A 27,044-nucleotide genomic window follows, 5' to 3' on the forward strand; every position below is an offset into this window, starting at 1 on the left:
ACAATAATATTGTTTTTCAAGTTGCGTTACTGAGCAGCAAAACTTGAGGGGAAATGTATGTAATTTACTTGTAAAAATAGGAAGTGTTCTCTGGGAAGACTGAAGTTTCATTTTCAGTCTGTTGCAAGCTCTGCATTTTGATATCTTGAGGCTGAAATGTCTTTGGAAGGGCTGAAGTCATGCTTGTGGGTGGGTGACTTGGAGCTCATCTCTCCCAGTCTGTGGACTGACAGACCTGATCATATTTTTCATAACCACTATTTGCTGGATCCTGGCCCTACAGTGCTACTGTGACTGATGAAAAGGTTGTGATTTCTCTAGTAAATGTTGCCTTGCTACCAAAGGGTAAGAATCCAGCAATATGAAGCATTGAAAATGACATCTGCTAGAAGGTATCTTCTAGTCAACCAGCAAATCTATCAATATTAAACACTAGAACCCATAAGACATAAGTTTTTTTAACTGTAAACCAGATTCCTGAGGTTGAAGGAACTGACAAATGCAAAAGATATTTCTGACCATCTTTTTTTTTTCTTATTTTAGGATTTGTGGGAGGCATTTTTCAATGTAAAATGCCAATTTGTACACACCCCCTCACCCAAAAAAAAGTCTGTAAAACATTTGGCGTGAAAAATCTGGCCCAAATTTCTCCCAAATTTGTCATCAGAATTACTGTGTGGATTATTAAGAAGCATTCAATTAGTGGGGGCTGGGAGGAACCACGCAGTCTCCAAATCCATCTGGGTTTCTGAGTGGTCCGTAATATAACAGAAGGCACCTACAAAAATAATGGAAAAACAAATCAGAGGGAGGGAAAATATTATATTCCCATAAAATCACAGAAAATGAAATAAAAATACTACACTTTTAGGAATTTGTACAAAGATATTTGTGGTTATGACATACAGGGAATCTGTGGATCGCTTCTTACTCTCCCACAAATTTTTTGTTAACATCTAATTGCTACTCTCCACTATTGGTCACTCTGGTAAATGGTCAAGTGCCACCTCTGTAGGTGACTTCTTTCCATTTACACCATGGATCTCAGGCCAACTCAACTAGAAGAGCTGATAGCAGCTGACCAGTTCCCCAAAACAAACCTGTGCTCCTACTGCTGCTCACAGTGTCATTTGTGTCATTTCTGCAGCAAAGGCCACGCTGTGGCTGATGGTTTGTTGGCCCAAGCTCTGGTACCACACTGCTTGAAAATTAGAAACCAGAATTTATTACTGGGAATTCTTTAATCGTGAGAGAGAGCTGGTGATTCATGTGCTCAGCTGTGGTAGCCAGGCAGGCCAGCGTAGCCCACAGTCGTCTGCACAGATGCTGCTGCCAGCAACAGATCGTGCTTCGATCATCCCACTGGGTTCCTCTGCTTTGAAGTGAAAAAAAACCCTCACTGTGGCTTGGGGCCAGTTTCTGCTCTGGCTCCTCCAATTCCTCCAGCATTTGCCTCTGCTTCTCCTTTTGTAAGACTTTTTGATTTTGATCTGTAATTTTACAAAAGCATGGCTCTTCCCACACTATTTGTTTGATGAGATGGTGCCAGACTCAGATGTAGAGCTTTTAGGATTCGTCTCAGTGCTCGACCTGCTGTCATAAAAATGGGATCTCAAAGCACAAGATGTATCTCCTTAATTTTTCTTACAGTTTCTAAGACATCCCTATGTCTTAAAGATTATCCCTGTGGATCTCGCTCATCACACCTGTAATACTGATGCCTTTTCCTGGTCTTAAAATCAAGAGTCACACACGGTTAGAAGGGGAAAAGGGATTTTACCTTGGTATTTATTTTAAGGATCCTTAGGTGCACACGTGCAGGTCATATGCATCGAGATGCACCCCGCTGAGTCTCCCTCTCTCCTTGTCTCTGTCTCTTTCTCTGACCCCCTCCCCAACATTGGGTATAACATTATAGGTGTTACTAATTAGCAGATCTATCAAAGATTCCCCAATGAGAGGCTCGAGTGAGCCCCCCTCCCCAGGGAACCTTCCCCTGGATGGTTCTATCTTGGTTTACAGAATGTGTTCTGGAGAGGACCTTGGGCTCTGGGGCACACTGATCCCTGGCTACGAAGCTTCTAAAATGTTGAGTCTCTCAGTTTGACAAACAAGGCCAAGAATGTAGGCAAAAAGCACTGGGAATGCAGAAGTTGTAAAAAGGTATAACAGGGGTATAAAAGAAAAGGCAAAAATCTTCATGGCATCAATACAAGTCCCATTTTGGTTGATGGGCCAGTTCTTTAAGAATTTAGTAGGACTTTGCCCATCCCTTCAAGATGAATTTAAGAAAGTAAGATAGATCCTGTGAGCTATAGGCCCTGTGTCTCTCATCTGATCACCGTGAGTCACATGTGTCCATCTGGTCCACAGAATCAGCAGCTTCACTGAGGATTTGGGATAGTCTGTCCCATTTGGCACAGTCCTGACTGATCTTGTGAAGCTGTGGAAAAACAGTTGTTAATGTATTAGCCAGCCCTTGTGAGTGATAAAAGTTTACATAGATTGAAGGTAGGCTGCAAAAGTTCATGGGTGAGATCTCCCCACAGTTAAAAATTGCAATTGAGTTTTCATCTGTACACATCTAGAACAAGTCACACTCCATCCTTCCATATTGTAAATGAATAGAACCTACGCTGTAATTTGCATGTTGTGATTTTTTTAGGCTCAAAACTTTTATTTAAGAATGTGAAGTTTTAAGTAAATTATAACTTTTTGTTTATGCAGGGCTTATCTTTGTTTATCAGAGGCTTTATCTTGCCTTTTGCTCATACTCAATCTCTGTACAAGAGACTAACATTAGGAACCTATGTGCAAGTTTGCAGTGAATCTTTTCAAGTTTTTTTGAACAGTTTGACTGAGCCTGTTTTAGGTGAGTATGCCCATGTAATTTTCCACATCCACTGTTACCCATATTTGTTTTCTTTGCTTTAACAAAATTAGCAGGCAGTGATGTGTGTGTGTGTGTTCTTATTTTTTGTGTAAAAGAGACGTTTATTGTGAATGTCTGAAATGGAGCAGATTCTCTCAACTTTCAGTGGTACACTGTCCTACCTACCTACTTAAGAGAGACAATTTTAAGGTCTGACTCTGTTCTGGGTAAGAACATTGCAGGCTTAATGCAGCTCTCCCACGTACATCAACTGAATGGAGGTGGCATGTGAATTAATTAAAAATAAATCTTGTTCTATATTTTATTTTTAATCCTGCATTTTATCTTCATATCCATTGTAAAGTTCTCATCTTTGTCAGTCCCAGTGAGAGGATTAATAGAGATGTTATCTTATTAAGCAGCATGTGTATTTTTTTTTTTAATTTTATGGGCCTATAAAGCAATGTAAATATCATTCTTTTATGGCTACTTTAACAAAGTCAAATGCTTGATTCAGAATAAAACAGGCATGGAATGAAAAAAAATAATCCACACCTCTCAGCATTTTGAATGCTAATTCCACGGCATTCATTTAAAAATTTTAGCTTTATTAAAGCGTTCACCCCATGTTGATTTATGCTCTGCACCCTTCCCCTCCCTCCCATCCCTCACTCACACCTGTCAACACAAGGCAGCTGGAGTTTAATCTTGGTATTATTCCTACTGTGTTCCTCTGTGAGGTATCAGGGGTGTCATTCATGGCCTTTCTTTGACACTCTTCTAATATTCCTCTCCTTATTGCTGTTGCCAAGGCATTACAAGTTTTGTTCTATATTTTGCATTATTCTCAATTTCAAAATTGATGAATTGTATCTACATGTCATGAGTCATGAGTGTGTTATTTCAGTTTTTCTGTCTCTCTCCCCTTTGCCTGAGGTACACAGTTTTCTTAATTTACTCTCTAATGGAAGGTTTTTGGGGTATAATTTGAAGCATCTCTTCCTTATTCTGCTCAGTATTTTGGACATGTAAAAGGGGATAAAAAAAGCCTGTGTTGTCAGTGTTCCTTTCTCAGCAGTATTGTCAGTGTTATTTTTGTGCTGAACTTTATATCTATTTATGATAGCTGAGTTTATATTTGGTAAGGCTTCAGCTGTGTTGTGTTGTTGTGACTGTGTATTTTGCTGTGATGAAGTGAAGCTCCCACAATGAAATCTGCAGTATTTGGCTTGTTATGATTTCATTACCAGGTTTTTCTAGCAAGACAAATATTGTCTTGTTATGACTAGAATGACTATTTTTAGATTCAGTTGTTTGTAGTGGGGTTTTAGAGGATGTTCTTGTGCACTTGGGAGAAAAATGGGTATAAATCACTTTCAGAGAGAACAGTTGAGGTCCAGACATTCTCTCACTGAAGCTGGTCAGAAAAGCAAGTGCTTTCTGCATCTGTTCACTTATCCAGGTGGGAAGATTTATGATAAAAAAACCCAATTTTACTTCAAAGCTAATTGCATGGCAGAGACATATAACTGTGTAAAAATTTACTAAATTATGTACTTTGAGTCTATCTTATCAATCTGGTTTTGAATCATGAGACTTGTATTAAATAGGAATTGATGCTCAGATGATTCTTTTTACAGAAGTTACACTTAAAATAGAATTGAGTGGGTTTCCATTTTTTTACAGAGTATGATTTCTTCCTCTCTCCCTCCTCCTTTCCACCCTGTTCCACAAAAGTAAGCCCATGGGACAACCTACATTCAAGTTTCTTCTTTTTGTTTTATTATAGAAAAAGATAAAGCTGCTAAAATACCTATGGGAATGCCAAATAACTGTGCTATGACATTATTTTACAAGACAACTTGTCAAACTTACAACCCAGGTAAGCTGCCATAGGTAAACTGTCATGTCTTCAACCAAGGAAGAGTGTTCTCTGTCACCTCCACTGGGTGAGGACTCTACATGCCAGTGGTGTCAGGAGGCAGAGTTCTCTTCAGCACAGAATGATTTTTAGCTTCCATAGAGAATTTGTTTTGTTTTGTTTTGTTTAACCTGCAATATTTGCCTTGGTTCCCGTACAAGAATAAAGTGAGTAATAAGTCCTGGCCACCAGAAGCATCTCAGTCCTTCATTGCCTCCATCCATGTTTTGAAAATTTCTTCAGGAGATAATTTCACAAGGTTCATTCTTTTCCAAAGCTGAAATTTTTGTGGGGTTTTTGCTTTTTGATCTTGGCATAAATGTTTGATTCCTTTCCTCTGCTTTCTATACTATGGTTTTTGCAACTATTCAGTTGACTGATTGAAAATTAATCTTTCATTGCCTTAAACTGAGAGTCCCATACACCTGGGCACTCTTGAAAATGTTCTTAGCTTCCTGTCACTCTTCTCCAAGGAAGAACAGCCATCATTTTCCTTCTAGGGTGCTCCAAGGGTGATCATTTACTGCTTATAAACTTCTTGGAGGGTAAAAATCCTCCACCTTCTATTGATCCTTCTATTTTAAAGGTCTAAGATATAAGAGAATAGTGTGCCGTGAATGAATATATAACTGGGATTGTTCAGAAAGAAGTTAATATCCCCTTGAGGAAAATGAGTCCTTTGAGTGTTAGTGCACTGCTGAGGGGTATTAAAACAGCTTTTTGGGTTTAGATAACTGTCACAAGTGTTGCCATTTATGAGGGGGAACAAACAGGGAAGTGTGTTGGGAGTAAACACTGGCAGATGCTTTTTCCACCAGGTCTGGTATGGTGAGAAGATGTGCAAAAAAGAACAGAAGACGTGCAAAAAGATCCTGACTCTGGAACGTCTGCCCTTCGCTGTGTGCTCAGTGCTGAACCCACATAATTCTTTTATGCATTGCCTCCCCTTGAGGTGGGAAAGCACATAGGTCTAGGAACCCAGTGCTCCTCCTAAAAATCTTGGTGAACAAATTTTTTCTTTGTTTCAAAGATGCAGAAATTGTGGTTTTTAATGTTTCAAGCTGCCTCAGAACAGTAAAGATTTAGATTGTTGCCAGTGAATGAGGGGAATGCACCCCAAAGGGTGAATAGTAGCCATAGGCTGGCTCGGGCAAAAGCATCTTGCCTCTTTTTAATTTTCTTTTCTTTTAGTAAAGCAAGCATTTTTTTTTTTTTTTTCACAGTTGAAAATCTGCTTGTTCAAACATGAAAGTATTTTACCATTTTTTTGCTATGACTGCACTTACACTGACTTTTGGGAAGTCTACCCTCCTGCTGCTAACCCTTCAAGACCAGAGAAAGGCAAAATTCAGCTTTTGTTGACTCACAATTTCTTTCAAACTAAGCAACGACTTTAGTTGCATATATCTGAAAAGAAAATATGGGATGTAAATGAAGTTTTGGTATTTTTAATATTAGCAGTTTGGCTAAATCATTGAACCTAATCCTTTCAAGGCTTTAGTAAATATTAGCTGCATGCTACAAATCCAGAAGTTCTTTTTCACCAGAATTTAAAATCTTCTTACAGAAATCTCAAGGCCCACAAGGCAGCACTTTAGCAGCCCATTTTCATCTTCCTCCTACTTCCTGCCTGATCACAGCAACACCACCCAAGTCCCAGGACTGTTTTTGCAGCAATTTTCTCCAGTGTCTCCATTGTTGCAGGAGAAGAGTGTGCAAATTTTCGAATTCCTTGATAGCACAGGACTGTGAATGGCAACAGAACTGGGTAAGGCCGCCTTGACAGCTTCAGCCTTGGAAATTTAATCTCTTTCATTGGTGCTTTTGTCTTTCATATGGAGTCTAAATAAGAACCTGACTGTCTGTCTGTCTGTCTGTCTGAATCTAGTTGCAAACTACCTACCTGAACTGCTGGGGTTTCCTGCATCTCCACAGCCACTGTTGCTAAATCGTTTAAGGACCAACAATCCGAAATATTCAAAAGTTGCCATCTACTTTCTGTAGGAAATCCTATTAAATACCAAGCCCCTAGGAGCCATCTCTTAACGATGCAGTGTTGTTTTTCTCTCTCTAAATAGCTTTTAAGGACTGTCAGTTCCATAACAAGCTGTTGACTTCACTGCATCACAGGGTTGTTTTTTTCTACATTAACCACATGACTTTTGAAGACCCAAAGCTTGGATGACAGAGAAAAGCAAGAAGTGATCAGTCTTCACTTTATTCAGTGAACAAACATTGTAACATTTCAACTTTGTAAGTTTGACTTGAATTTGGTTTAATATACAAAATTATGAAAGAAATTTAGGAGAAAACTAAGGGTTTGGGGTAACCTAATCCCAGGTATATGTTTCTTCTTCTTGATCTGGATACAACTACATGTTTGCTCTAAAACAGGAAATAAATAGCAGGACTTTAACTTCACTTTATTAAGAAGATAAAAATACATGACAACAACTGTTTGCAATGTCTGGCTATAGGGAAACTATTGGTAGCAGTGGGTTGGTTTTAACTAGGTCAAGAACCAGCGATAGCTAGAACAGTCTAAAAATCCCTTGAATGCTATTTCAACATTAAAAAACCAAACCAAATTGTAAAAATTCCTTCTGGGGGAATTAAGAATTCTGTATGCATCCTAATTTCAGTTTTAGGTCCCAACTTTCTTGGATCTTATTATCTTTTTGTTGGCTCTATGAATAAGGGGTCTACTGTCACAGACCACCCTCATGTGAGTACTTTGGATTGTGATTAATTCCCCTACTGACTTAATGAATTAACTAATTTAATCTCTTTCCCATATAATATTTCAATATTTTTGAACATACTCTTTGCTGTTCCAGAGCCTTCCACTCTTGTAATATCAGTCTTAACATCATGATTTTCTGTCTCAGTCATTGCTATAAAAAAAGATTTGTGAAGACTAACTTAAAAAAAGTACAGCAAAGATGATATTTTAAGGAAAAATGTTCCCCTAGAATGTCAATGATTTGGAATTACTCAGGCAGGAGTGCTCTCCTATCACCAAGATCAACAATATTGTCTTACCCAACTTCTTTGTACTGGTTTCACTTTCTGCCATTTGTTTGGGAACAATGGTACTTCTCAGTGCCTCATTGTATGGTTACATGGGTTAATTTAAAATTTTGTTAACATTTGCATGATGCTGCAGGTATGAGACGTTCTATTAATTTTAGGAATTATGACTTTTATGGTGACTTTCCTACTCTTAATTAGGGGATTTGGTGCACAAGCCAATAATTCCAGCATATGCAGAGGCTTCTGTGATGGCAAGAGATTAAGCACCTTGCATTTAGCATGCAAACAGGCTTTTAGAGGAATGCTTCCACTGCTGACATTTGAGCTAACTAAATTACAGTTACTGCTCCAGAGCACAGAGAGAAAACTTAATTTAGAAACTGAGTTCCTGTGACTCCAGGTGAGACAGTTTGTAATTCACTGGTCCTCAAACAAGGAAAATGATCCCACTGTGGTAAAGAATTTGGCTGGTTATATGTAGCTGAACGTTTGTAATTGTTTGTCTTACAACCATTGAGGTTGGAATAGCTCTGAGTTAGTGTTGCTGCTGTATTTAGTGATTTTGTTCAGCATTTGGGACAGCAGGACAAAGTCTCTGGTGCTCTGCAGAGCACAGAACAGCTCAGGTAACAACAGCAGTGCAGTTCCCTGCCAACAAACTCTCAGGTTATGGGAAGGCAGCAAAGAGTTTCAAAGCTGTCGTTTCAGGGCAGTTAGTACGAATGAGGTTACATTACTTCATTCACTGATATGCATGAGTAAGCAAGGATCTATGCACCCTTCATGGCACTTAAACTGAAGTTATGAATCAGCTCACCCAACACCCACTTGAATAACAAAGGTTGGGCAAGGAGAAAATGAGCATTAACTTATTGCAGCCTTCTTCTCATTACCTTAATTATGATTCTGCACCTTAAAATGCAGGAGGTATATATGAGGCTTCTAGTGGAATAAAGGAAACGCCTCAGGAAAATTACAGACCAGTTGAGATGTGTGCTTGTGCCTAAATATGCCACTCAAGACATGGAGCAGCTGGTGTTGCTTCAGTTTTCAGATAAGTTGGTTTACTTTAATCCTTGTATGAAGTTATGTATTGGCTTTTTCTCAAGACCACAATTACAGTGACGCTTACAGAAGACACAGCAGCTAATCTCCTGGCCTCCTGCAGACAAAAAGCAATCTGCTTTCTATCCTTGATCATTCAGCAGCAGCTGGGAATCTGATGCTCAGAGCCAAGGGCCACTGCTCAAGGGAAAGTGCATCATCCCCTCTGTTTCCTGTGTTGCTGCATTTGCCTTTTTGTGAAGCCTTCTAATGCCTCCTTCTACAGACCTCGAACAAAGAGATGTCATAAGCTGGAATTCTGCAGAATATTAAAGAGATTCCCATCATCACCCTTGAGGGTGTTAGTGTTAAAAGTTGAACCATCAGATACAGGGGAGTGAGAAGAAATGTGCTAGTCATGGAGCTGCTAAGCACTTTTCCATAGCCTTCTCTTTAAGATTGGAAAGGAAGGGGCTGATCTCTGTCACACAGAAGTGAATATAAATCATCAGCTCTTAGGTTATACTCTCTGGATAAGAGAAATATATTTTATCATTCAAGTGACTCTAATAATCAGCTCCATGGTACATGTTGGATCTGGCTGCCATAGGCTAGATGAGATGCTCTCTTCCAATCTGCAGGGTGTTGATATTTCCATTTTAAAGCGAAAAGGAACTAAGACCTACATTTTTTCATGAGAATGAGTGAAAAGCTGTGCTTTAAGAAAGAAGCTGTGTAGGGAATTTACAGTCTCTAAACAAGCAGAGATTTGAATCTGGTTTCCTTTTCCCCCCTATTCATTATTTTCATTGTAGGGTTTTATTTTTGTTTGCTTTGTTTACCCTTTCCATATGTTGATCTGTCTGCTGCCAGAGACTTCCTTACAAAGAAACCCCAACTTCATTAGAACTGGCATGTGTCTCTGAAATGTATATTTCTTATAAATTTGTTGTTCAAGGTCCCTCTTTCTTTATTCAGTACCTAAACTGTTCCACTTCTTTTTGCTTTACAAATACAAGCATAACAAAAGTAGCTCCTGACCAATTGTTGACAAGGTAAGTGTTGGTGTCTTTTACTTAAAAAACTCAATTCTGAAGTTTCTTTCTTCTTTTTTCAAGATGATGGTCTTCTTTTCATTTAATGGTGTTGCTAGCTCATCCTTTTTATCAGTTAATCTTAAATGAGAGAAATAGGGTTAGAGAGCGAATGAGCTAAAAGTAGAAATGTAGTGCAAAAAAGTGCTTGTTTTTCTCTCTGCTTTCTCCTGTTCCTCCCTAAGCACACCTCATTTAGGACAGGAAAATGTCTGGTCCAGCTGTCATGGAAGGGTTATTTAGAACTATGATTTTGAAAATGAATATATTATGCTTTTTATAGCTACTGTCAACAACTACCAGGACAGAACAACTTGTGCAGCTGACGTGGGAAGCCAATGTAAAAGTTACATTTAAGAAAAGATTCTGCTTTCTTGGTCAGCTGTCAGAGGTAACAACTGAACTTGGCCTTGATTTTATCTTTCCACATTCACAGAGAAACAACTGTCTGGTTGGAACACAGGTGGAGAAAATAGATGGGGAAGAGTAAAGAAAAGAGCAGTAGCACCGTGTGTCCTGTTCATGATATCGTCAAAGAGAGGCACCATGCTCTGCTGTGGGGCTTTTCAGCTGACAGCCTGACATTTCATTTCAAGCCAGTTGAGAGGGTAGTTTAGTAGAAAATGGTTTTCTTGACTCTTGAGATTCTTGAAACTTCAAACACTTTTATTTGCTCTGAAAGGGAAATATGAGACATTTCATCTTAAAAGAGCAAAACCAACCAAAGAGTAGAGGTGCAAATGTACTCGAGTGACTGGGGCACTCCAAAGATGTAGAAATGCATTTTACCATCTGTAACCATCTCTTGGTATTTTAGCTAAATGTATTAGATGTACTGTGTGGGAGAAAATAAAGGTGGTGTAGTAAATTTTTAAGTTGAGGTGAGTTTCATTAGAACAAACATATTGTCTTTACCCACAAAATATTTGGCTAATCTGGCAGAACAAATAAACAACCTGTACACGATGCCAATGGAAATACATACTTTTCTAGAGTAAATTTGAATGGGATGTAATATTTTCAAAGAGGATGTTCCAGCTGAAAAAGCTGAGGAATGCTGGCCTTTGGGGTGGGTTGACACCCTGAGGCTGGGAGCTGTGACATGGAATCTCTGCTTGGTGTAATCAGAGCCCTTTGTGTGCTGGTAGCTTTGCCTGCACATTTACCAGAACCAAACAGTGCTCGAGTATTGTCAGCACTGCTTTCAAATGAGTGTGAGAGTGACAATAGCCCTCAGCTTGAGGCACCACCTTTTTTACCATAATAAATACATTTCAATTGCTAATAATGGGCCCAAGAGGGAGAGATAGGGAATTTTATTAAATATATCTCATAACTAAAATCTTTTCATCTGTTAGCAGGCAAGCAAATTACTGTCATCAAGGATGTGTGAGGAGATTGACAATGTACCACTTTGGAGAGGGAAAGGCAGGAACAGAGACAAAATTAACATTACAGAGCAAAGTTGCTGTGCAGCCACGTCATGCCTCTTCTTTGACCCACAGATTTTCAAAAAGAGAATCATTACTTTTATCATGGATTTTTCTGACCTACAGCTCATACTAGAAAGGTTCCTCATTAGATTGTTGGCAGTATGTGCTCAAAGCATGGGGAAAATATTGTCAAAAGCACTTCACCTGACTGCCCTTCCCTTTGAAGTACATCAGGAGCTTAACTTCTATTCTAAATGTAATTATCTGTTTATTTTAGCATCCTTAAATAATAACTATGACCAAATAAAAGCTATTGCATGAATTTCTCCCCCTTTATACAGTGAACATTTTTGTTACAAATATTTTATGTCAGTAGATGCTTGATATATCCTAAAGTAAGGTTTAATCTAAATTTCTTCCTGAATCCAGAAATAAAAGGGTAGCTAATACTTCATTCTGATTTGTCATGCTGATTTAAAATATTGTTTGCAGTAAAAACTCTTCTGCTTTGCTGAAAGCTGGAGACATCCAGAGTTTAGTGGATATTCCCTTTGATTTCAGTTGTTCCAGGTTATTCAACCACCTGAACATCCACAGATTTCAAAAGCCAGGATACTGAAGTGGCCATACATGACTTCTATGCCCAAGTGAGCAAACAAGTGAATTGAAACTTGTATCTTGATAACTTTTAAAAAAATACTAAATAGGGGCATGTTCTGAAACATGGAAAATAGATTTTACATTTCATTAGGTTGCAAAAATGATTTTTTTCAAAAAAGAGAGATACTGGAAAAAACCTCACTTTTTATACAACAAAATGATTTTTCTTTGACATAATGCCCAATTGAGATAAAATGTAAATGTCAACATTTCAGAAGAAAATGTCTTAAAGTAGTCAAGATGAAACTGTCAACCTGTGTTTTGACACTATGCCATGAAAACAGATATGATCCTATGAAATGTTTCTGTTGCATGCTTTCAGCCAACTCGAGAAAGCACCAAAATACATCTGGTTTCATGTCATAAATTTAGAAATATCCCTTTTTTTCTCTTACTTGCATAAGGAGTAATCAGAAGCTGCTTGTCAAACCAATCAGTGTATGATTAGATTAGCTGTCACCACATATGTAGGATTTTTTCCCATGATTTTGGTTTCTATCTGTGGACCGTGGACACCTAGCTGTTATCACCTTTATCACTCAACATTAGTTTTTGCTTACATTTCAGTCCCTGGCTCGTGCTGTTGTATTGTCCTATCAGCACAGTTGTTGGTGTATTTGTTGGGTTGTGGCCCCCATGCAAAGCTAATTAATTTTTTTCCTCTAGAAACATAGCCTTGTGAATTCAAAATTCTGTAGCTTAATGATCAAGACTGCCTTCAATCCTGGCTTTAGCCTTAGGCAAAGCTATTAACTATTCATCTGCCTATTCATGGTGTTCACACTGCGTTTGGCTTTGCTGCTCTTCCTATGGCTTTGTGGACCCCTGGCCATGGGCAGAAACTCGTGCTATGTAAAGAACTAAGAGATAATCCACGCCCTGGGGAGAGGGGGGCATGGAAGTGAGAGCTGTCAGATGACTATTGGCAGGTGGCAAGTGTAGAGAAGAAAAAGGGGGGGTTTACTGGAAGCAGTGTAGACAGTAGGTTCAGTATCTGAGGTCCCAGCCATTGTCAGTTCTCTTTTAGTTTCCTGTTAAATATTTTACAAAGGCCTGTAAAAGAATGATCTACTAAAGGCACATTCACAAGCAGTGTCTAGGCTAGCAGAAAAGTATATGGATTTGGTCTCAGGGCATTATTGCAATGTAAATAATAAATAAGGTAACAATTAATCCATCCCTATTTGACTGTGGGAAGAGAGCTGAAGCAGTTCATCATTCACAATCATCAGCACTGTGCATTTCACGTTAAGGCAGTGTGCAGCTCCCCATTTTCATCACTGTGTATGCATAGAAGCATCTGCATTAAAGCTGATAAGTAAAGTAATAATTGTATGTTGTCATATTGGCTGGCCACAGAGACTGCTCTTACCCCTGCCCCTGCAGTATCCATAAGTACATGTTCAGCCTTTTTCACAGCTCTGCAGTTGCTGTATTCTGCAGACAGAGGTGCCTTGGCTGCAGGTTACAGGTGCCCGAGCCTAGCAGGTACCCAGGGGGATTTATATTCAGAGGTTTTTCCTATTTCATGTTTTCCCCTGCAGTTTTGAGCTGTTTGATTCTTTTTTTTCAGATGCAGTCTAGCAAGATCACAAATTTGTTCTTGGGTTTCAGAAGGTCTCCATTGATACCTGGGGGTTTTCTGGAGAAGGATTGCAAACAAAGGAAACATTCAGTTGGTTTATGAATTGTAGACACCACATATTTCTAGGTTTTGAAGAGGTGTTTTGACTAAATCCTCAAAATATTTGCCTTACCCCATTTAGGTGGTTTGGAATTGGAAATTGTGATGACTCGTGTTTTTGTTAAGCCTTTGTTCTGCCAGTTCTGCTTTTCATGTTTACTATTCTTACAGTAGCAGCTACAAAATCCTCCCACAAGCAGACTCTCACTGTGTAAATATGACACTCCCTGCCCCGAGGAATTTACAACCAAAAGGCTTGAAAAAAGCTGGAGTGAAAGAAAAGTACCCCCTGAACGGGGGAACTGCAGCTGTTTTAGATCAGGCAGGGCTGTAGCCATTAATTCGGTCTGGGGCATTCGGAGTTCCATACACGTGGAAGTTACTGCACTGCCAGGCAGGACCTGAATTTGCAGTGCCCGTCTGCACTGACCTCCCAGGTGGGCACTAACTCTGAAGGTTTTTATTCCCCTGGAGCAGCGAGTGAGGAGTGTGCTGTAAATGACTCTCTGAAAGCTGCTTCTGGCATGGGTTACTGCATCCTTGAGGCTGCTGTAGGGTGACCTAATTCTGTGCCTCCCGCCTGTCCCCCTGTGCATGCTGATCACCTGGGCACACTGCTTTAACCCATTTTGCTCTGCAGCTCTGAGCCACAGCAAAAATGCTCTCCTTTGGGGCAGCTTGGGAGGCTGTTTCTCCTGCAGTCTGCCCTTACCCTGTTTGCATAAACAGCAAAGGTCCTTCTGAGAGAGCTGCTCGTACAGAGGGAGGTTACCTCAGAGCACTGGGCTGTACTTTGTCTTCAGCTGTCTAAGGCTGGGGTTTATCTGAAGGCCATAAAACTATCAATCATCCTGACTGGGAACCAGAACACAAACTTGGCACTGGAATATTTTCCTCTAGTGATAGCCTTTTGCAAGTCTAGTCTCCAGCAATCACTTCCAAGTAGCACACAGCAATCAGAGCACTGGCAAATTGGATAAAGCAATTCTTTAGCAAATAGAAGACACATATTCTGCAATCAAATATACTTTCTAATTGTGAAATTATATTTCTTTACGATGTTTTATCCCATTTTTCTGAGAGCTGTTTTCAGGAGCTTTAGCTATTTAGAGTACAGTGATATAATTTATTTCCTTTCTGAAGAATATGTGAGCATTTGGGAGGAGAACTAAGAGATGAAAATTGTGTGTATTTGTGAATGTGCACATTAAGAAGTAAAAAAATTACTTTGGGCAAATTCTGGGATAAGATACAAGATTTATGTAGCTGGGATCTGTCACACAGCTGTGCAGAAGGACAAAACCTGCTGAGTTCCCTATGCCTCCCTGTCCAGTGCCAAATATCTGCAGGACCTGCCTGCTGAAGGAAGGTGAGGGAAGCTTTTGAGGATGCTGCTATTGCCAGCAAATCCTGAGCTACTGGTTGTGTTCTGTCTGAAGGACAGGTGGTTGCAAACCACTGCCCTCCTTTCCTCTCCTCATTGCTGCTCTCTGACTGTCTGGGTGACCTGAGGGACTGACTGTCAGACCTGTAACGATTGTGCATGGATCAAAGACTTTTTTCCTGGCCTTGATTCCTTTTCCTCTGTCCTGCTCTGTGATAATTTGTGTGGACCAGATGTTGCTTGGTTATCTGTGCTTGACTTTCCAGTTAGATGCTCTTTTTCTGTCATTATATATTGATTACATAAAGAACATCTCAACTTTCTGCACAACAAGCTGTGTCAAAATTGTTGCAAGTGGCAGTGATTGTACATTCTGTTGCCTGAGGAGGCACTTGGAGCTCTTCCAGCTTTTATTTCCTATATGTCCTGTTTGCATTTATCATCCTTTATGTGTTGTTAAGTTCCCCAGCCAGTGGCCAAACTTTCAGCTGGATGAACGAGCATAAACTTCAAACACAAGCGTTTTGGCACAATACCTTTTGTAAATTTCAATTCCAGAAGTGAATTGCTATTTTAAGCCAAACATCATAACACTCTTAAATTTTACTTCTGGACTGACCTTTATCAAACCAAAGCTTTGGCAGGGAGAACTGCCAGTTATGATTTCAGAATAGTTATGATGTGAGCAGCTAATGTAGTTGAGGGAAAGTTCTTTCTGAGCAGAATAATGCTGTCTGCAGTTTTCTCTCAGATTAGTTGTTAGGAGAGTACACTCTGCCTGCCTGAGCTGCTTTCCTGCTCTTCATTCCAAGGTGCAGCATGCTGCATGCATTCCTCATCCATTATGTACCTAAGAGTGAACATGCAATCTGAGCCTGAGGTTTAATTAAAATAACAGTGCAGGTAATCTCCATTCTAGGAATGGACAGCTGCTGTATCTCATAGGGTGAAACTCATACCAACCCAACTTGATGCAGCTCCAGAGCACTGCAGAAGTCTCTGCAGTGCCAAAAATGGCAGAGTCACACTCAATTCTGTGCTGCTTCTGGGCTAATGCATTCAGACACCTCTGCAATGCACTAGTGAGTGCTTCTGCTGCCCAGCTTGATTCATATTTGTCTGGGTGTGCCTGTGCCCAGCATACACACAGGTAATGTTTACTCTCTAGAAGAGTTACTTGGAATTCCTGGAAGGCAACTAAATACTGCTTAAATACTTAATACTTAATAAAAAATGATAATTAAACTAAATACTTAATTACTGCTCTTAATAAGAGTAGTGACAATAGACTGTACTGAAGCCACAGATATTTTAAAATTACTTCAGTTTTCAAGAGTGGTTACATTACTTTTCCATTGCTCTCACCCCCTCTACACAAAATCTACTGGAAATTAATCCCTTGGTGCACTTGTTCAGTCACTTCCTTGGATATATATAATTTCTTTCAAGCAAAGCAGACACTGAGATTTTAGATTTACCAGCTACAATTCCAGTCTCTAATGGAATTCTTAATATTTGTCATCAGGTATGCTAATAGAATAACTAAGTCAAGTCATCAAATAACTTAATAGCTCTGCTTCAAACATCCCCACACTTTAATACCTTCCTAACAAGACATAGAAGTAATAGTTCGATTCCAGTGCATATAATAAAAGCTTCCCATTATTTCAAAGGGGTAAAAAAACCCCACCTGACTGCTTTTCTGAGGTATTACCTTCCTGATGGCATCAGCTTTATCATGTGTTTATTACATTTAGAAGAGAGGAATGAGTTGGCCATGGTTCCAGCATATGTGTGAACTTCCAAGGGTTAAATAAATTTAGCAGGGTTGTTTGTCCCAGGAGAATTTCAGAGAAAGAGGTTTAGTTTCTTTTATCTTATCAATCTCATGCTGGTTTTATTGAGAGTTACAGTGGAATTGTAAGTGCACCAAAATAATGGCACTGTATTTTTGTTTCACCCTGGGTATTTAACTCACAATTTTTGCAGTGTTTCATCAGGTAGCTGCTGAAGACAGGATTGGTAGCAGTGGTTTTTTTAATGTTGTTGTTTGTGTTTGTTTGGTTTTTTTTTTCCCAGAAAAACACTACTCCCACGCTGGTGAAAAAATATACATCCCAGATACACATTTAAAATTCTTATAGTAAATATAATCAGGTGAACTGTAAAATATTTATACACAGTGCTATAGGATGAATGTGAATAAGGGATGCTGGTCATTCTTCTGGTACTGAAACATGGCTGTTTGACCAAATATACAAGTTGGGCCCTTCAGACTTTCCCTTGTGGAGTGAATTTGAGTCCAGTTCTTCTTCCCAGCACCTTTGTTGTGATTTTGTTTAGCACTCAGTATTTTCCAGGACTGTATCTTTCTGTGAAATTTTCATCCAGGACTTTTTAAAACACATTAGTGTGTAGTCAGACACCCACACAACCACACCACCTTAATTGCTAGTGGAAAGACATCAAAAATTTGCAGTGACACCACCCTGTGGTATAGGCAAGTTAAATAAGATTTATGTCATCTTCAAAATAAAATTGTTCTCTTCTTGTTCAATTCAATTTTAAATATTTGACATCAACATCTGTACTGTGCTTCTGTTTAACATATCTTTGGCACTGGGATGTTGAGATTTTATTTGACAAATGCTATGATGATCTTGGATCTGTTTCTCCAACAATTCTTGTTGTCTGCAGCATTCTAATACCTGTAGACAGATATTGGGTTTTCAGTAATCTTCAAATAGGAAGCAAAATTAAAAGAGTGACAGGAGTGATAAAAGTTTGTTTCAAATTTGAGATTTAAAAAAACCCAAACATATGGATGATTGGATTTTATGGGAAGGAATGTCCAGGATGTCGAAAAACTCCACAAAACACAAACCCCAAAACAGCAACAAAACCATCAACACATGCACACAAAACCCCAAAAAACTCTCAGGAAAAAAATAACGTGATAAAAACCCATCTCAATTTGTGAGCTGCCTGTCTGGCAAATGTTTTTTAATCCTTCTTTTTCCCTGGAGAAGAAAAGGCCCTGCTATCATTATGAATTCTCAAAAGAGTGCATTTGGGTAAAACTGGATTTTTTCCTGTAAATTTCTATTTTGTGAAAAAGGCATTTCTGCAGGGAAGCATTTGAATGAGAAATTCTTGAGTCACTTTATTCAGCATCTAGGGAAGACTGGCCCATAATGATCCGTAAATTGAACTGTGTGCCTAAAATTGAACTGTATAATCTGTATTCAGACAACTCAAAAGAGAAAGAATCAGCACTGCAACAATGATTCTCACTCCTAACACCTGTGGGCTTAGGTTCCCCTTGTGAATTGTTCCAGTCACAGGCTGCACAGACAGCCCACAGAAAGAGACATATGTTGCCATAGAAATGCAAGGATTTGCTGTTCAGCAAGTGACACAGAAACTCCAGAAACCTACATTCAGTCCCTGCTTCCTGTTCTGTGCCTATTAAAGCAAATGCAGTAATTTTGGGCACATTTCCCACTTGCAAAATAATACTTAATAATTTGCCTCAAAGAATGAAGAGGTAAATAATAAAAAATACTAATAATAGAAAAATAAGAAAAATCCTCACAAGTCTCTTCTAGTAATGGGAGCAGCTGGAATTTTTTAAGAAAGCAAACCATGCCAGAAGGATGGTCTTGGCAGCAGACTCTGTCCACAACCTCTGTTTTACCTCTTTCCAAGCTGACTCTAATTTTTTTTCTCAACCATTTTCTTTCCTGATCAACTCCTTTTTTGCTCTGATTATTTTTGAAGAGGCATATTCCAATTTTTCTGCAGGGAGAACAAATGCAAACTGCCAAATGCTTCTTGGGCCATCTACCTTCTGAATATATGAAGTGGCCAAATAGATTTCTGTATTATCCCACACAGTTTTGTTTCTCCTTTGATGTCTTTCACCAGCTTGTGTACTGCTGTAACTGCTCCTTGTTTGCTTCCCTTACCTGCTGCATTCAAGACAAGTCATCCTGCATTTCTATTTTCAAGTACCATTTTGTGACAAGCTGTGGGAACTGTGCTCCAGGAGTACAGACACAATTGCATTCATTGCTTTGTCTGTTACACCGATTTTTCTTACTCTGTTTATTTAAGGGGGGAAAAAGTCACCCTTTTGGGTATGACTTCCTGTCCATCAGCTGAACCTGTGAACTGGATTTTGCATGTTGCTACTTTCCTTTTTGCTTCTGCCTTGTGTTATCTTTCTGAAAAAGATGCAGAAAGGGAACAGGGCCCCCTGTGCATCACCATGGCTCAAAATGTCATTTAGTATTAATGGCTGTCAAATGCAGTCCACTTGTAACTATACATTACTGTTACAACACCCTGTGGCACATGGAAAGCAGCACAAAAGCAGATGTTCCAGGAAGAGAAAACTTAACTAATTTAAAAGTTAAATCACAATCTGATATGTTTTTTCCTGGGTGATGCACAGTGAACACAGTCTGGGAGCACTCCAAGCCTGCAGGAAATAGATAAATGAGGTTGTGAATATGACTGAGAAGGCTTGCCTGAGTTCAGCCCTTTAAGTTCCTGTGCCTCAGAGCATCACAGGAGTTTGGGCAACTTGCCCCAGCCTTTTGGCTCTCTCACCCTAGGGATTAATCCTGGACTTGCAGGGATTTAACCTTGTCAGTGCATGGGCTGCTTGGCTGTCAAGGACTCCTCTGCACATTTCACTGTTCAGATGGGGGTAAAGGTATATGGGAAACCATTCTTACTTTCCATCAGGTTGTTTCCAAGGCCACATGCTTTATTAAGAGACAAGTTCTTCAGCATCCCTCTTGTAGATCATGAAGTAGAGGAGAGATTTCTATCTCTGAAAGATGTCTTTCCCTATTTTAGATGAAAGCAGATGAGCCACTGGAATTGAATGCCTTTGGTTTTGTTATTTAATCTGTCTGCAGTACATATTATGGAATTAATTTTGATGAAGATCTAGACCTTGTTGCTCAAAAATGTATTTAATTACAGGAATGTAAAAATACTGTAACAGAACAAAAGTTTTGACTGACCCCAAATCAAAAGACTTTTTGGGCCATAGATCCATTGAAAGTTCTCCTCATTTGAAATAGAAAATGGTTCAGTTCCTCTAAAATATTATAAGTATAGTAGTTGTATTAACCAGAATGAAGTGTTTTGGTTTGGTAAGGAGATGAGGGAGCAGGGTTGATCTATATTTCTAATGTATTGTGAGTGTGAAGCTGTGTCTGCAGTTACTGCTTCACACAGCAAGGGTGAAGCAGAAGTGGCTGAGTATATCAGATCTTAATTCCTTTGCCTAACATGAGAAAGCTTCGGGGTTTTGCTTCTGTTTGTAATGAAATGAAATGCATTCGATTCTCCCCAACGTGAATATGGCTGTCTTTATCCTAATATAACTCTCTGACTTCTTGGCAAACTTCTTGCAAGCTGTTGAATGCTCTTAGAGGTATTAAATACTCAAATGCCATACAAATTAGTTGACTAGAAGAGGAAGACTTCTGCATTCTAATTGAGTGATGTGATAGTCCATTTTCCAGAGGGGCTACAAATTGCCTTTGAGAGGAAGACTACAACTGAGGTCACAGTATTTATTAGAGACCAGAAAATCTAAATGGGAGAGAGAACATTTCCCTCAACTTTTGGAAAATTCTTAGCAGAATTTTATAGGTCATTAGAGATCAGAAACATAATTCTCAGGACCTTCACACTTTAGACTACACAGGTTCTGCAAGACACTTATTTGAGTACTCCATCTCTTTACCAGTTTTAAAGATAGATGCTACATTTACTCTTTTTTGGTCCTTTTACTCTATAAAACCCTTCACAAATTTTCAAAGACAGTGTTATCAGCCCTTTAAACTCTTGGGGATGTAGTTTTCCAGACACTGGTGCTTTGAAAAGAAAAAGACTGAGTAGAACTATATCCAGTTCTCTTAATATACAACACATACATATTTCTGAAGAGGGAAGTCTAATATTAGTAGACATCTAATATTAAGAAATCTACCTCTTGAAATATGGGATCTCAATGGAAATTGATTCCTGTGGGAATTGTCAAGTTGAGCTGACTAATCTTTGAAGTTTTGATTTTTTTTGTTAATTTTCTCCACTTGTTATAACTGGAGATGATGTGTACAGGTTTTCTGTGATTAGATGTTGGAACAGGCTGCCCAGGGAAGTGGTGGAGTCACTGTCCCTGGAGGTGTTTAAGGAAAGACTGAACGTGGCATTGAGTGCCATGGCCTGGTTGTCAGGGTGGTGTTCTGCCATAGCTTGGGCTCAGTGATCTCTGGAGTCTTTTCCAACCTAACTGATGCTGTGATTCTAAAGATGGGGAGCCCAAGGGATCTGAGTCCCTGCAGACTATGAAGATAAATCCAGTATTGTTGAGGTAGCAAGGCATTCAAGGGTTCATAATGCTTGGCAGGGAAAAGAAGTAAACTCCTGGGACTGTTCAAATCTCATCCAAAATTCTGGAGTTGCACAGATGTGAAGTACAGCACATGGAGCTCTCAAAACAGAGACCAGTTAATTTTACTCTTGGTGGAACTCTTTAGGTTCTGCTGAAGCCTTAAGGGGGATAAATGACACTCATTTTTGCTTCCCTTGCACAGAGCTACTATCACTGCTATGTTAAAATCTGCTTCACCCTCCAAACTTAAGTGAGATGTAGATGAATGTTGAAAACACTTGAGTGATGACATTATTAAGATTTTTAAATCTTCTAATGGGTAGTCATTTGTGCTGACACTGAAAAGTCAAACAGTATGCCACAGGTTACAGCACATATTCTGCATTGGCAGAATGAAATATGCCTGCTGCTGCATGTGGTTATACAGTGAGAATTTCAAATTTCAACTCAGATCAGGATGAAAAGGAAATTATGCTTAACATAAAGGTTACACTTCAGAAGGAAAATAATTCGGAGTCAATTCCATATTTGACATATGTATGCCATATAACTGGTGGTATATATGGCAGACATTTTCCATCAAAATATTTTTGCTTAAAACATAAAAATATTTCTGTTGATACTGTGTCATGAAGGTCATTTTGGTCTTCTATGCCCAGGGAGCACAGAATGCAGTTTTAAGCAAAATGGGTTATAATACATGCAAAGCACCCACGTAGGAATGCATTTTCCTTTGTAAACCAAATTACATTGTGGGGATACTAAGCTGATAAGTTTTGAAAGCTTTCTCACAGGAGTGAAAATTATATTCTCCAATGCTCTTCACTCGTGTTTATACTGCCTTGAAATTCTATCCAGAGGCTGTCAGAAGAAGCATAACTAACCATGGAGGCAGTGATCACCTTGAAAACTGGAAATGGACTTTGCCTCCCTAGCCAAAAAAAAAGGTGCCTGAGTGATGGGTAACATAAATCTGAACAGATTTTTCTTCTTGGGAAGAACTTGCAGTTGCAGTACCTGCTGTTACCATTAAGTCAGAAAAATGTAAGGATTATGGAAATGCAGTGGGTTACTAAAAAGAAAACATTCAGTACATTTTTCAGGATTAATTCTAGCTTTGTTTTTAAAGTGAAGTAGAAGGACCATTTGCAGAAGGGAGCTGGACTTCTCAAAAACAAGGTGGGAGTAGGCTCCTGGTCAGACAAATCATTATATTGATAAGTAGTATTTCAAATAAAGAGTCTGAAAGTATTAGGAGTTTGCAGGTCGGATAATGGCACGTTGGACATGTCAGTAACAGAAAGTTGGAGCTGTACCTCAAAACTGGCCTTAGATCTCACTGGAAGAGCCAGGAGGGTTTTCAGTGTCCCCTGTAAGTCCCTCCCGTTCTCCTCTTGCCCTCAGAGCTGGCAGCTCACAGGACCCTGGCTGCTGCCCAGCGGTGCTGCTCCTCTGAAGCCGCAGAAATGTTTGACACTGAGCAGCCCTCAGGCCAAACCCGAGGGTTTTCCTTGGCTGCAGTCCTGTGCTGTGGCCCACCTGCACCCCGTGGTGTGGCCTGGAGGCAGGAGAGCAGGGAGGGGTGCCTGTGCTAACCCCTCTCCCTTTTTCTCCCAACACTGGGGCTGTGCCTGCTGGAAGTAAGCCAAAGAGCAGATGGAGTTTAGAAGCAGTCTCTGGGAAGGAGGCTGTTGCAAATAGCTCTTAGTCTACTAACAGGACGTAAAACTGCAAGTTTTGGTGCAAAAAGCTTTGCTTGGCAAAGCCAAAGAAAACACAAAAAGTGATTTTCCTCTTGGAAGTTGTTTGGTTTGAGGTCTGTTAATAACTGCTGTAAAATCTTTGTGTTTCTAGTCTGGAGAAGATCCTTTATGCACAGGCTCCTAAAACATCCTTTACTCCCTGGTCACTTGGGGATCTCCTGCCTGTAACCTGTGCTAGTCACAGTCTGGAATGGTCCACGGGGAGAAATGGCCCAGAGCTGTGAGATCTGGTTCAGCTTTCTCACATGTCACCAAATGAATAGCTGTGCCTGCAGTTTGGCTAATGAGCAACACAAGGCAAAAAATGCCTTGCCTTTCCTTAGAGATACTGTGGGGTTTTCCAAGGAGAGCACAGAGCATTTTTTCCCAAGTGGTGAATTACCTAATTTCAGTAAATTGCCTCCTTTCCAGGTTATACAAGCAACTTTCTTTTATAGCTCTACAAGGATGTACTGCCAGGTGCTACACATAGTGCAGAAAATACATTATGATGCCAGTTGCTAACAGACTAAAAAAAACCTTCAGTGTTTTTCTCTTTTAAAAAGAAGTAATTTCATTAATATTTTTCCAAGCCAATGAGCAAGTAAGGAATATCTCCCTGCATGCCAGTTTCAGGCACAGCTCATCCTTGGTAGTAATTTCACATTGAGACATTAACAGCAGCTTTTAATATTCATGGTTTTGATCTATTTTGTGGAGACAGAACATCACTAATCAGCTGATTTGACTTCTTCTGAAGTAGCTATTGTAAAGCTTATTTGAGAAGGAGATAAGAAACACAAGATGTCTTTACTCTGGAATGGGAAACAAAAGAAAGGGTTGTACTGCTATAAAACACTAAACTTTTCTGTAATCTCTTTTCTTTGGATGAGCTTTTCTTGTTTGTTTGCTTGCTTGGTTATTTTTGGGGGGGTGGTAGTATAATTTAATAAGAAGACAGAGGTGTACAGGAAATTTCATTCATGTGCAGAAAACAGAGGATAATTGATATTCTAAGTATGTGCTCAACCCTAATGGTCTCATTGCTGTCAAATATAGGTGGTTTTTACAAGTGTTGTATATACAGAAAATGCTTGCAGCTTGAAGACAGTCTCAGGAAAAAATAGGATTGTTTAATTTGGAGGGTAAGGCTCTGTAAGACAGCACTTGCTGGTCCAAGTCTTCTAAATACAATCTGTATAATTCCATCTCATCCTCCAAATCTGTCGAGTGCACAGTTATAAAGGTGAGGGTTTTAATGTGAAATGATCATGACTTGTGTAGGAATCTGATCTGCACTCAAAGATGTCTTGCTTCATAAGACATTAATCACATAGCCTGTATTCAAATAACTGCATATTTTTTTACATTCATATGATATTCCTCTTTTACTGCACTTCTGTAATTTTCCACATTTGTTTGATGGGACAATTAAATACTATTGCTTGTGAGATAAATAATTCATGGTTTCTGAAGCATAACTATGTCTGTAGTCATACTATGAGAAGGCAATGTTTTATGCAGATTTGTTTTAATTCATGCTTTATTACCTTTATTATCACTAATTGCTGTTTTATAACAAAGCTATAGTTTGGAATCAGAATAGATATGCTTTAATTTAAACTGAACTAGAGCCTGATACTAGCAGTGTGTTTGTCCTTTCCAGAAGTGCAGCCCTGCAAAATGCTACTGTACTATTTATCCATTGATGTGTTTGAGTGGGATATATGCCATGTATTGTCTTGAGAGTATTAAGTAAAATTGGTACCTGGAAGAACTGAGTAACTATTAATATGTACAGAAACTTTCCCTATGAGTAAATAATATCTGCAGATCTCTGGAGATGATGTATTTTGATGCAGCTTGAATGTAATATTTCCATTTGTAAACAAATTTGATCAAATACAATAAACAGTGCTGGAGTCTTAATGTAATTCTATTACCTATAAGTCATACAGGAAACAGCAATGCAGATGCCTAACAAGAGGCAGAGTGGCTTCTTCAGCTTTGCTGATAAATATCAGTGTAAGTCATGTAAGCCTAATAATCAGGCAGAAAAGTAGGAGAAAGTAATAACCTTAGTCTTGTCAAAGCATAAATGGAATATAGATGAAAGTTGATGCTTTGAGTAGAAATGCCTGCCAGATTTAATGTAAGGAATAATGACGTAAGGCTGAAATTCAAAAACTCATAAAAATATCCTTTGATATCCTGAAATACAGGGAAATACAAACAGCTCTGAAATTAAGAGCAGACAGGATAGACCTGCCCTTTTGGGGAGGTTCTTTGGCTGTCCATACATTCAAACAAGCTAGGGGATGGAGGGTACCTGGGGCCTTTAAGTACAAGCAGATAATATCTGACAACTTTTGTAACACTGAATCTCACAGGCTGAGGAGAATTTTGATTTTCTTTTCCCTACTGATCTTTCACCTTGGGTTTAATCACGGCACTGTAAAACCTTTAATCTCTAAAATGGCAATACTATTAGACAGCTTGTAAAAGTGTTGGGAGAGAGAAGAATTTTATCACAGCTCTAAAGTTACCAAATGCTTTTATTTCTGCAGGGTGCAGTTGCTGGCAGGGCCTGTCAGCCAGGGCAGAGCAGGTCACACGTGCTGATGATTCTGAAGAGAAGCCACGACAGCAAAGGTAAGACTGTGGTACCAGTCCTAGGCTGTGTCTACCTCTGAGGGAGGCCCAAAGAAGGTTGTAGGAATGCAATGAAAGAGTATTGTTATAAATAAATAAGTAAATGAGTGTGTGTGTGTGTAACATGGAGGTAAAAACCCCCACCCAATCTGTAAAAAGACATTGAGTCTGTTGTGTATGCTGTTTCAATGATGAGATTAGAACATGTCTAGGTTTTGTTTTGAAGAAAGTTAAATCCTCTTCCAGTCTGTCAACTACATGCTATTTTTGCAAGTGTGTCAATACTTAGCAGTTGGAATCAAAGAGACTGAAGCCATGTTTTGGGAACACTTACTGAAAAAAACAACAAAATGCACTATTAATTTTTTTTAACAGAAAATGAGACACCTCCCAGAGTAAAGGAATCGATCTCAAATGCACAGGATGACACAGTGGAAATTCCTGTTGTCTTTACTGACGGGAGGATCCCACCCATTGTGAAATCAAAGGAGTAATCAAATCAAGAGTTTATGTTTCCACCAGATCATGTTGACAGAAGAGCTCCATTCTGCTTGAAGGAAATATAAACGAATTGAACCTTTTTCTCTTCTCCATCCCTCTTATCATGCACAGCTGCTGAGCTTGGACAGCTCTTGCTGGCTCTCTCTGGTCAGGAAGCAACAGTGCAAAGTAATTTCATGACTGTATTCTTTCTGAAGGGAGTTTTAGAAATATACTGGAATAAAAGGAAGCAGAATGAGTCTGACAAGGCAGCTGCTTGGACTTATTGCACCTTGATGGCTATTCCTCACTATTATCTGTCTGCTTTCAAACCTAGTCCTGCCAGAGATGTAACCTGGCAGCATAACGTGCCTCAGCATGGTCATTTTCTCTGAATGTGTGTAAATAAATGTTTGTATTTTTTTGGGTTTGTACAAGACTAGGAAAGGGATCATGAGCTGCAGAATTCCTATGTATGAAAATATTATTTCTTTTTGGAGAAATTTTTCTTTCTGTGTGTCTTTATTGTTTTCTTTGAAAATTTTAGTTGTTTTGGCTCAAAAAAGACCTTTGTGTTATTGATGATTAGACAACATCCTGCCTCTAACTATGCAGAAGCTGCACAAT

At 39.2% G+C, this 27,044-nt stretch overlaps 2 long non-coding RNA genes across 2 annotated transcripts; both read left to right on the top strand.

The window, feature by feature from the left end:
- Positions 1 to 4,273: 4,273 nt before the first annotated feature.
- On the top strand, positions 4,274 to 5,715 carry LOC138110231 (uncharacterized). Its single transcript, XR_011150835.1, has 3 exons — positions 4,274 to 4,334; positions 4,662 to 4,754; positions 5,612 to 5,715. It is a non-coding gene; the product is annotated as an uncharacterized lncRNA (long non-coding RNA).
- A 655-nt stretch (positions 5,716 to 6,370) lies between these two features.
- LOC138110229 (uncharacterized) lies at positions 6,371 to 26,793 on the top strand. Its single transcript, XR_011150833.1, has 3 exons — positions 6,371 to 6,561; positions 25,853 to 25,937; positions 26,313 to 26,793. It is a non-coding gene; the product is annotated as an uncharacterized lncRNA (long non-coding RNA).
- Positions 26,794 to 27,044: the final 251 nt, after the last annotated feature.

This window comes from Aphelocoma coerulescens, chromosome 4A (assembly GCF_041296385.1).
Source record: "Aphelocoma coerulescens isolate FSJ_1873_10779 chromosome 4A, UR_Acoe_1.0, whole genome shotgun sequence".
NCBI lineage: Eukaryota > Metazoa > Chordata > Aves > Passeriformes > Corvidae > Aphelocoma > Aphelocoma coerulescens.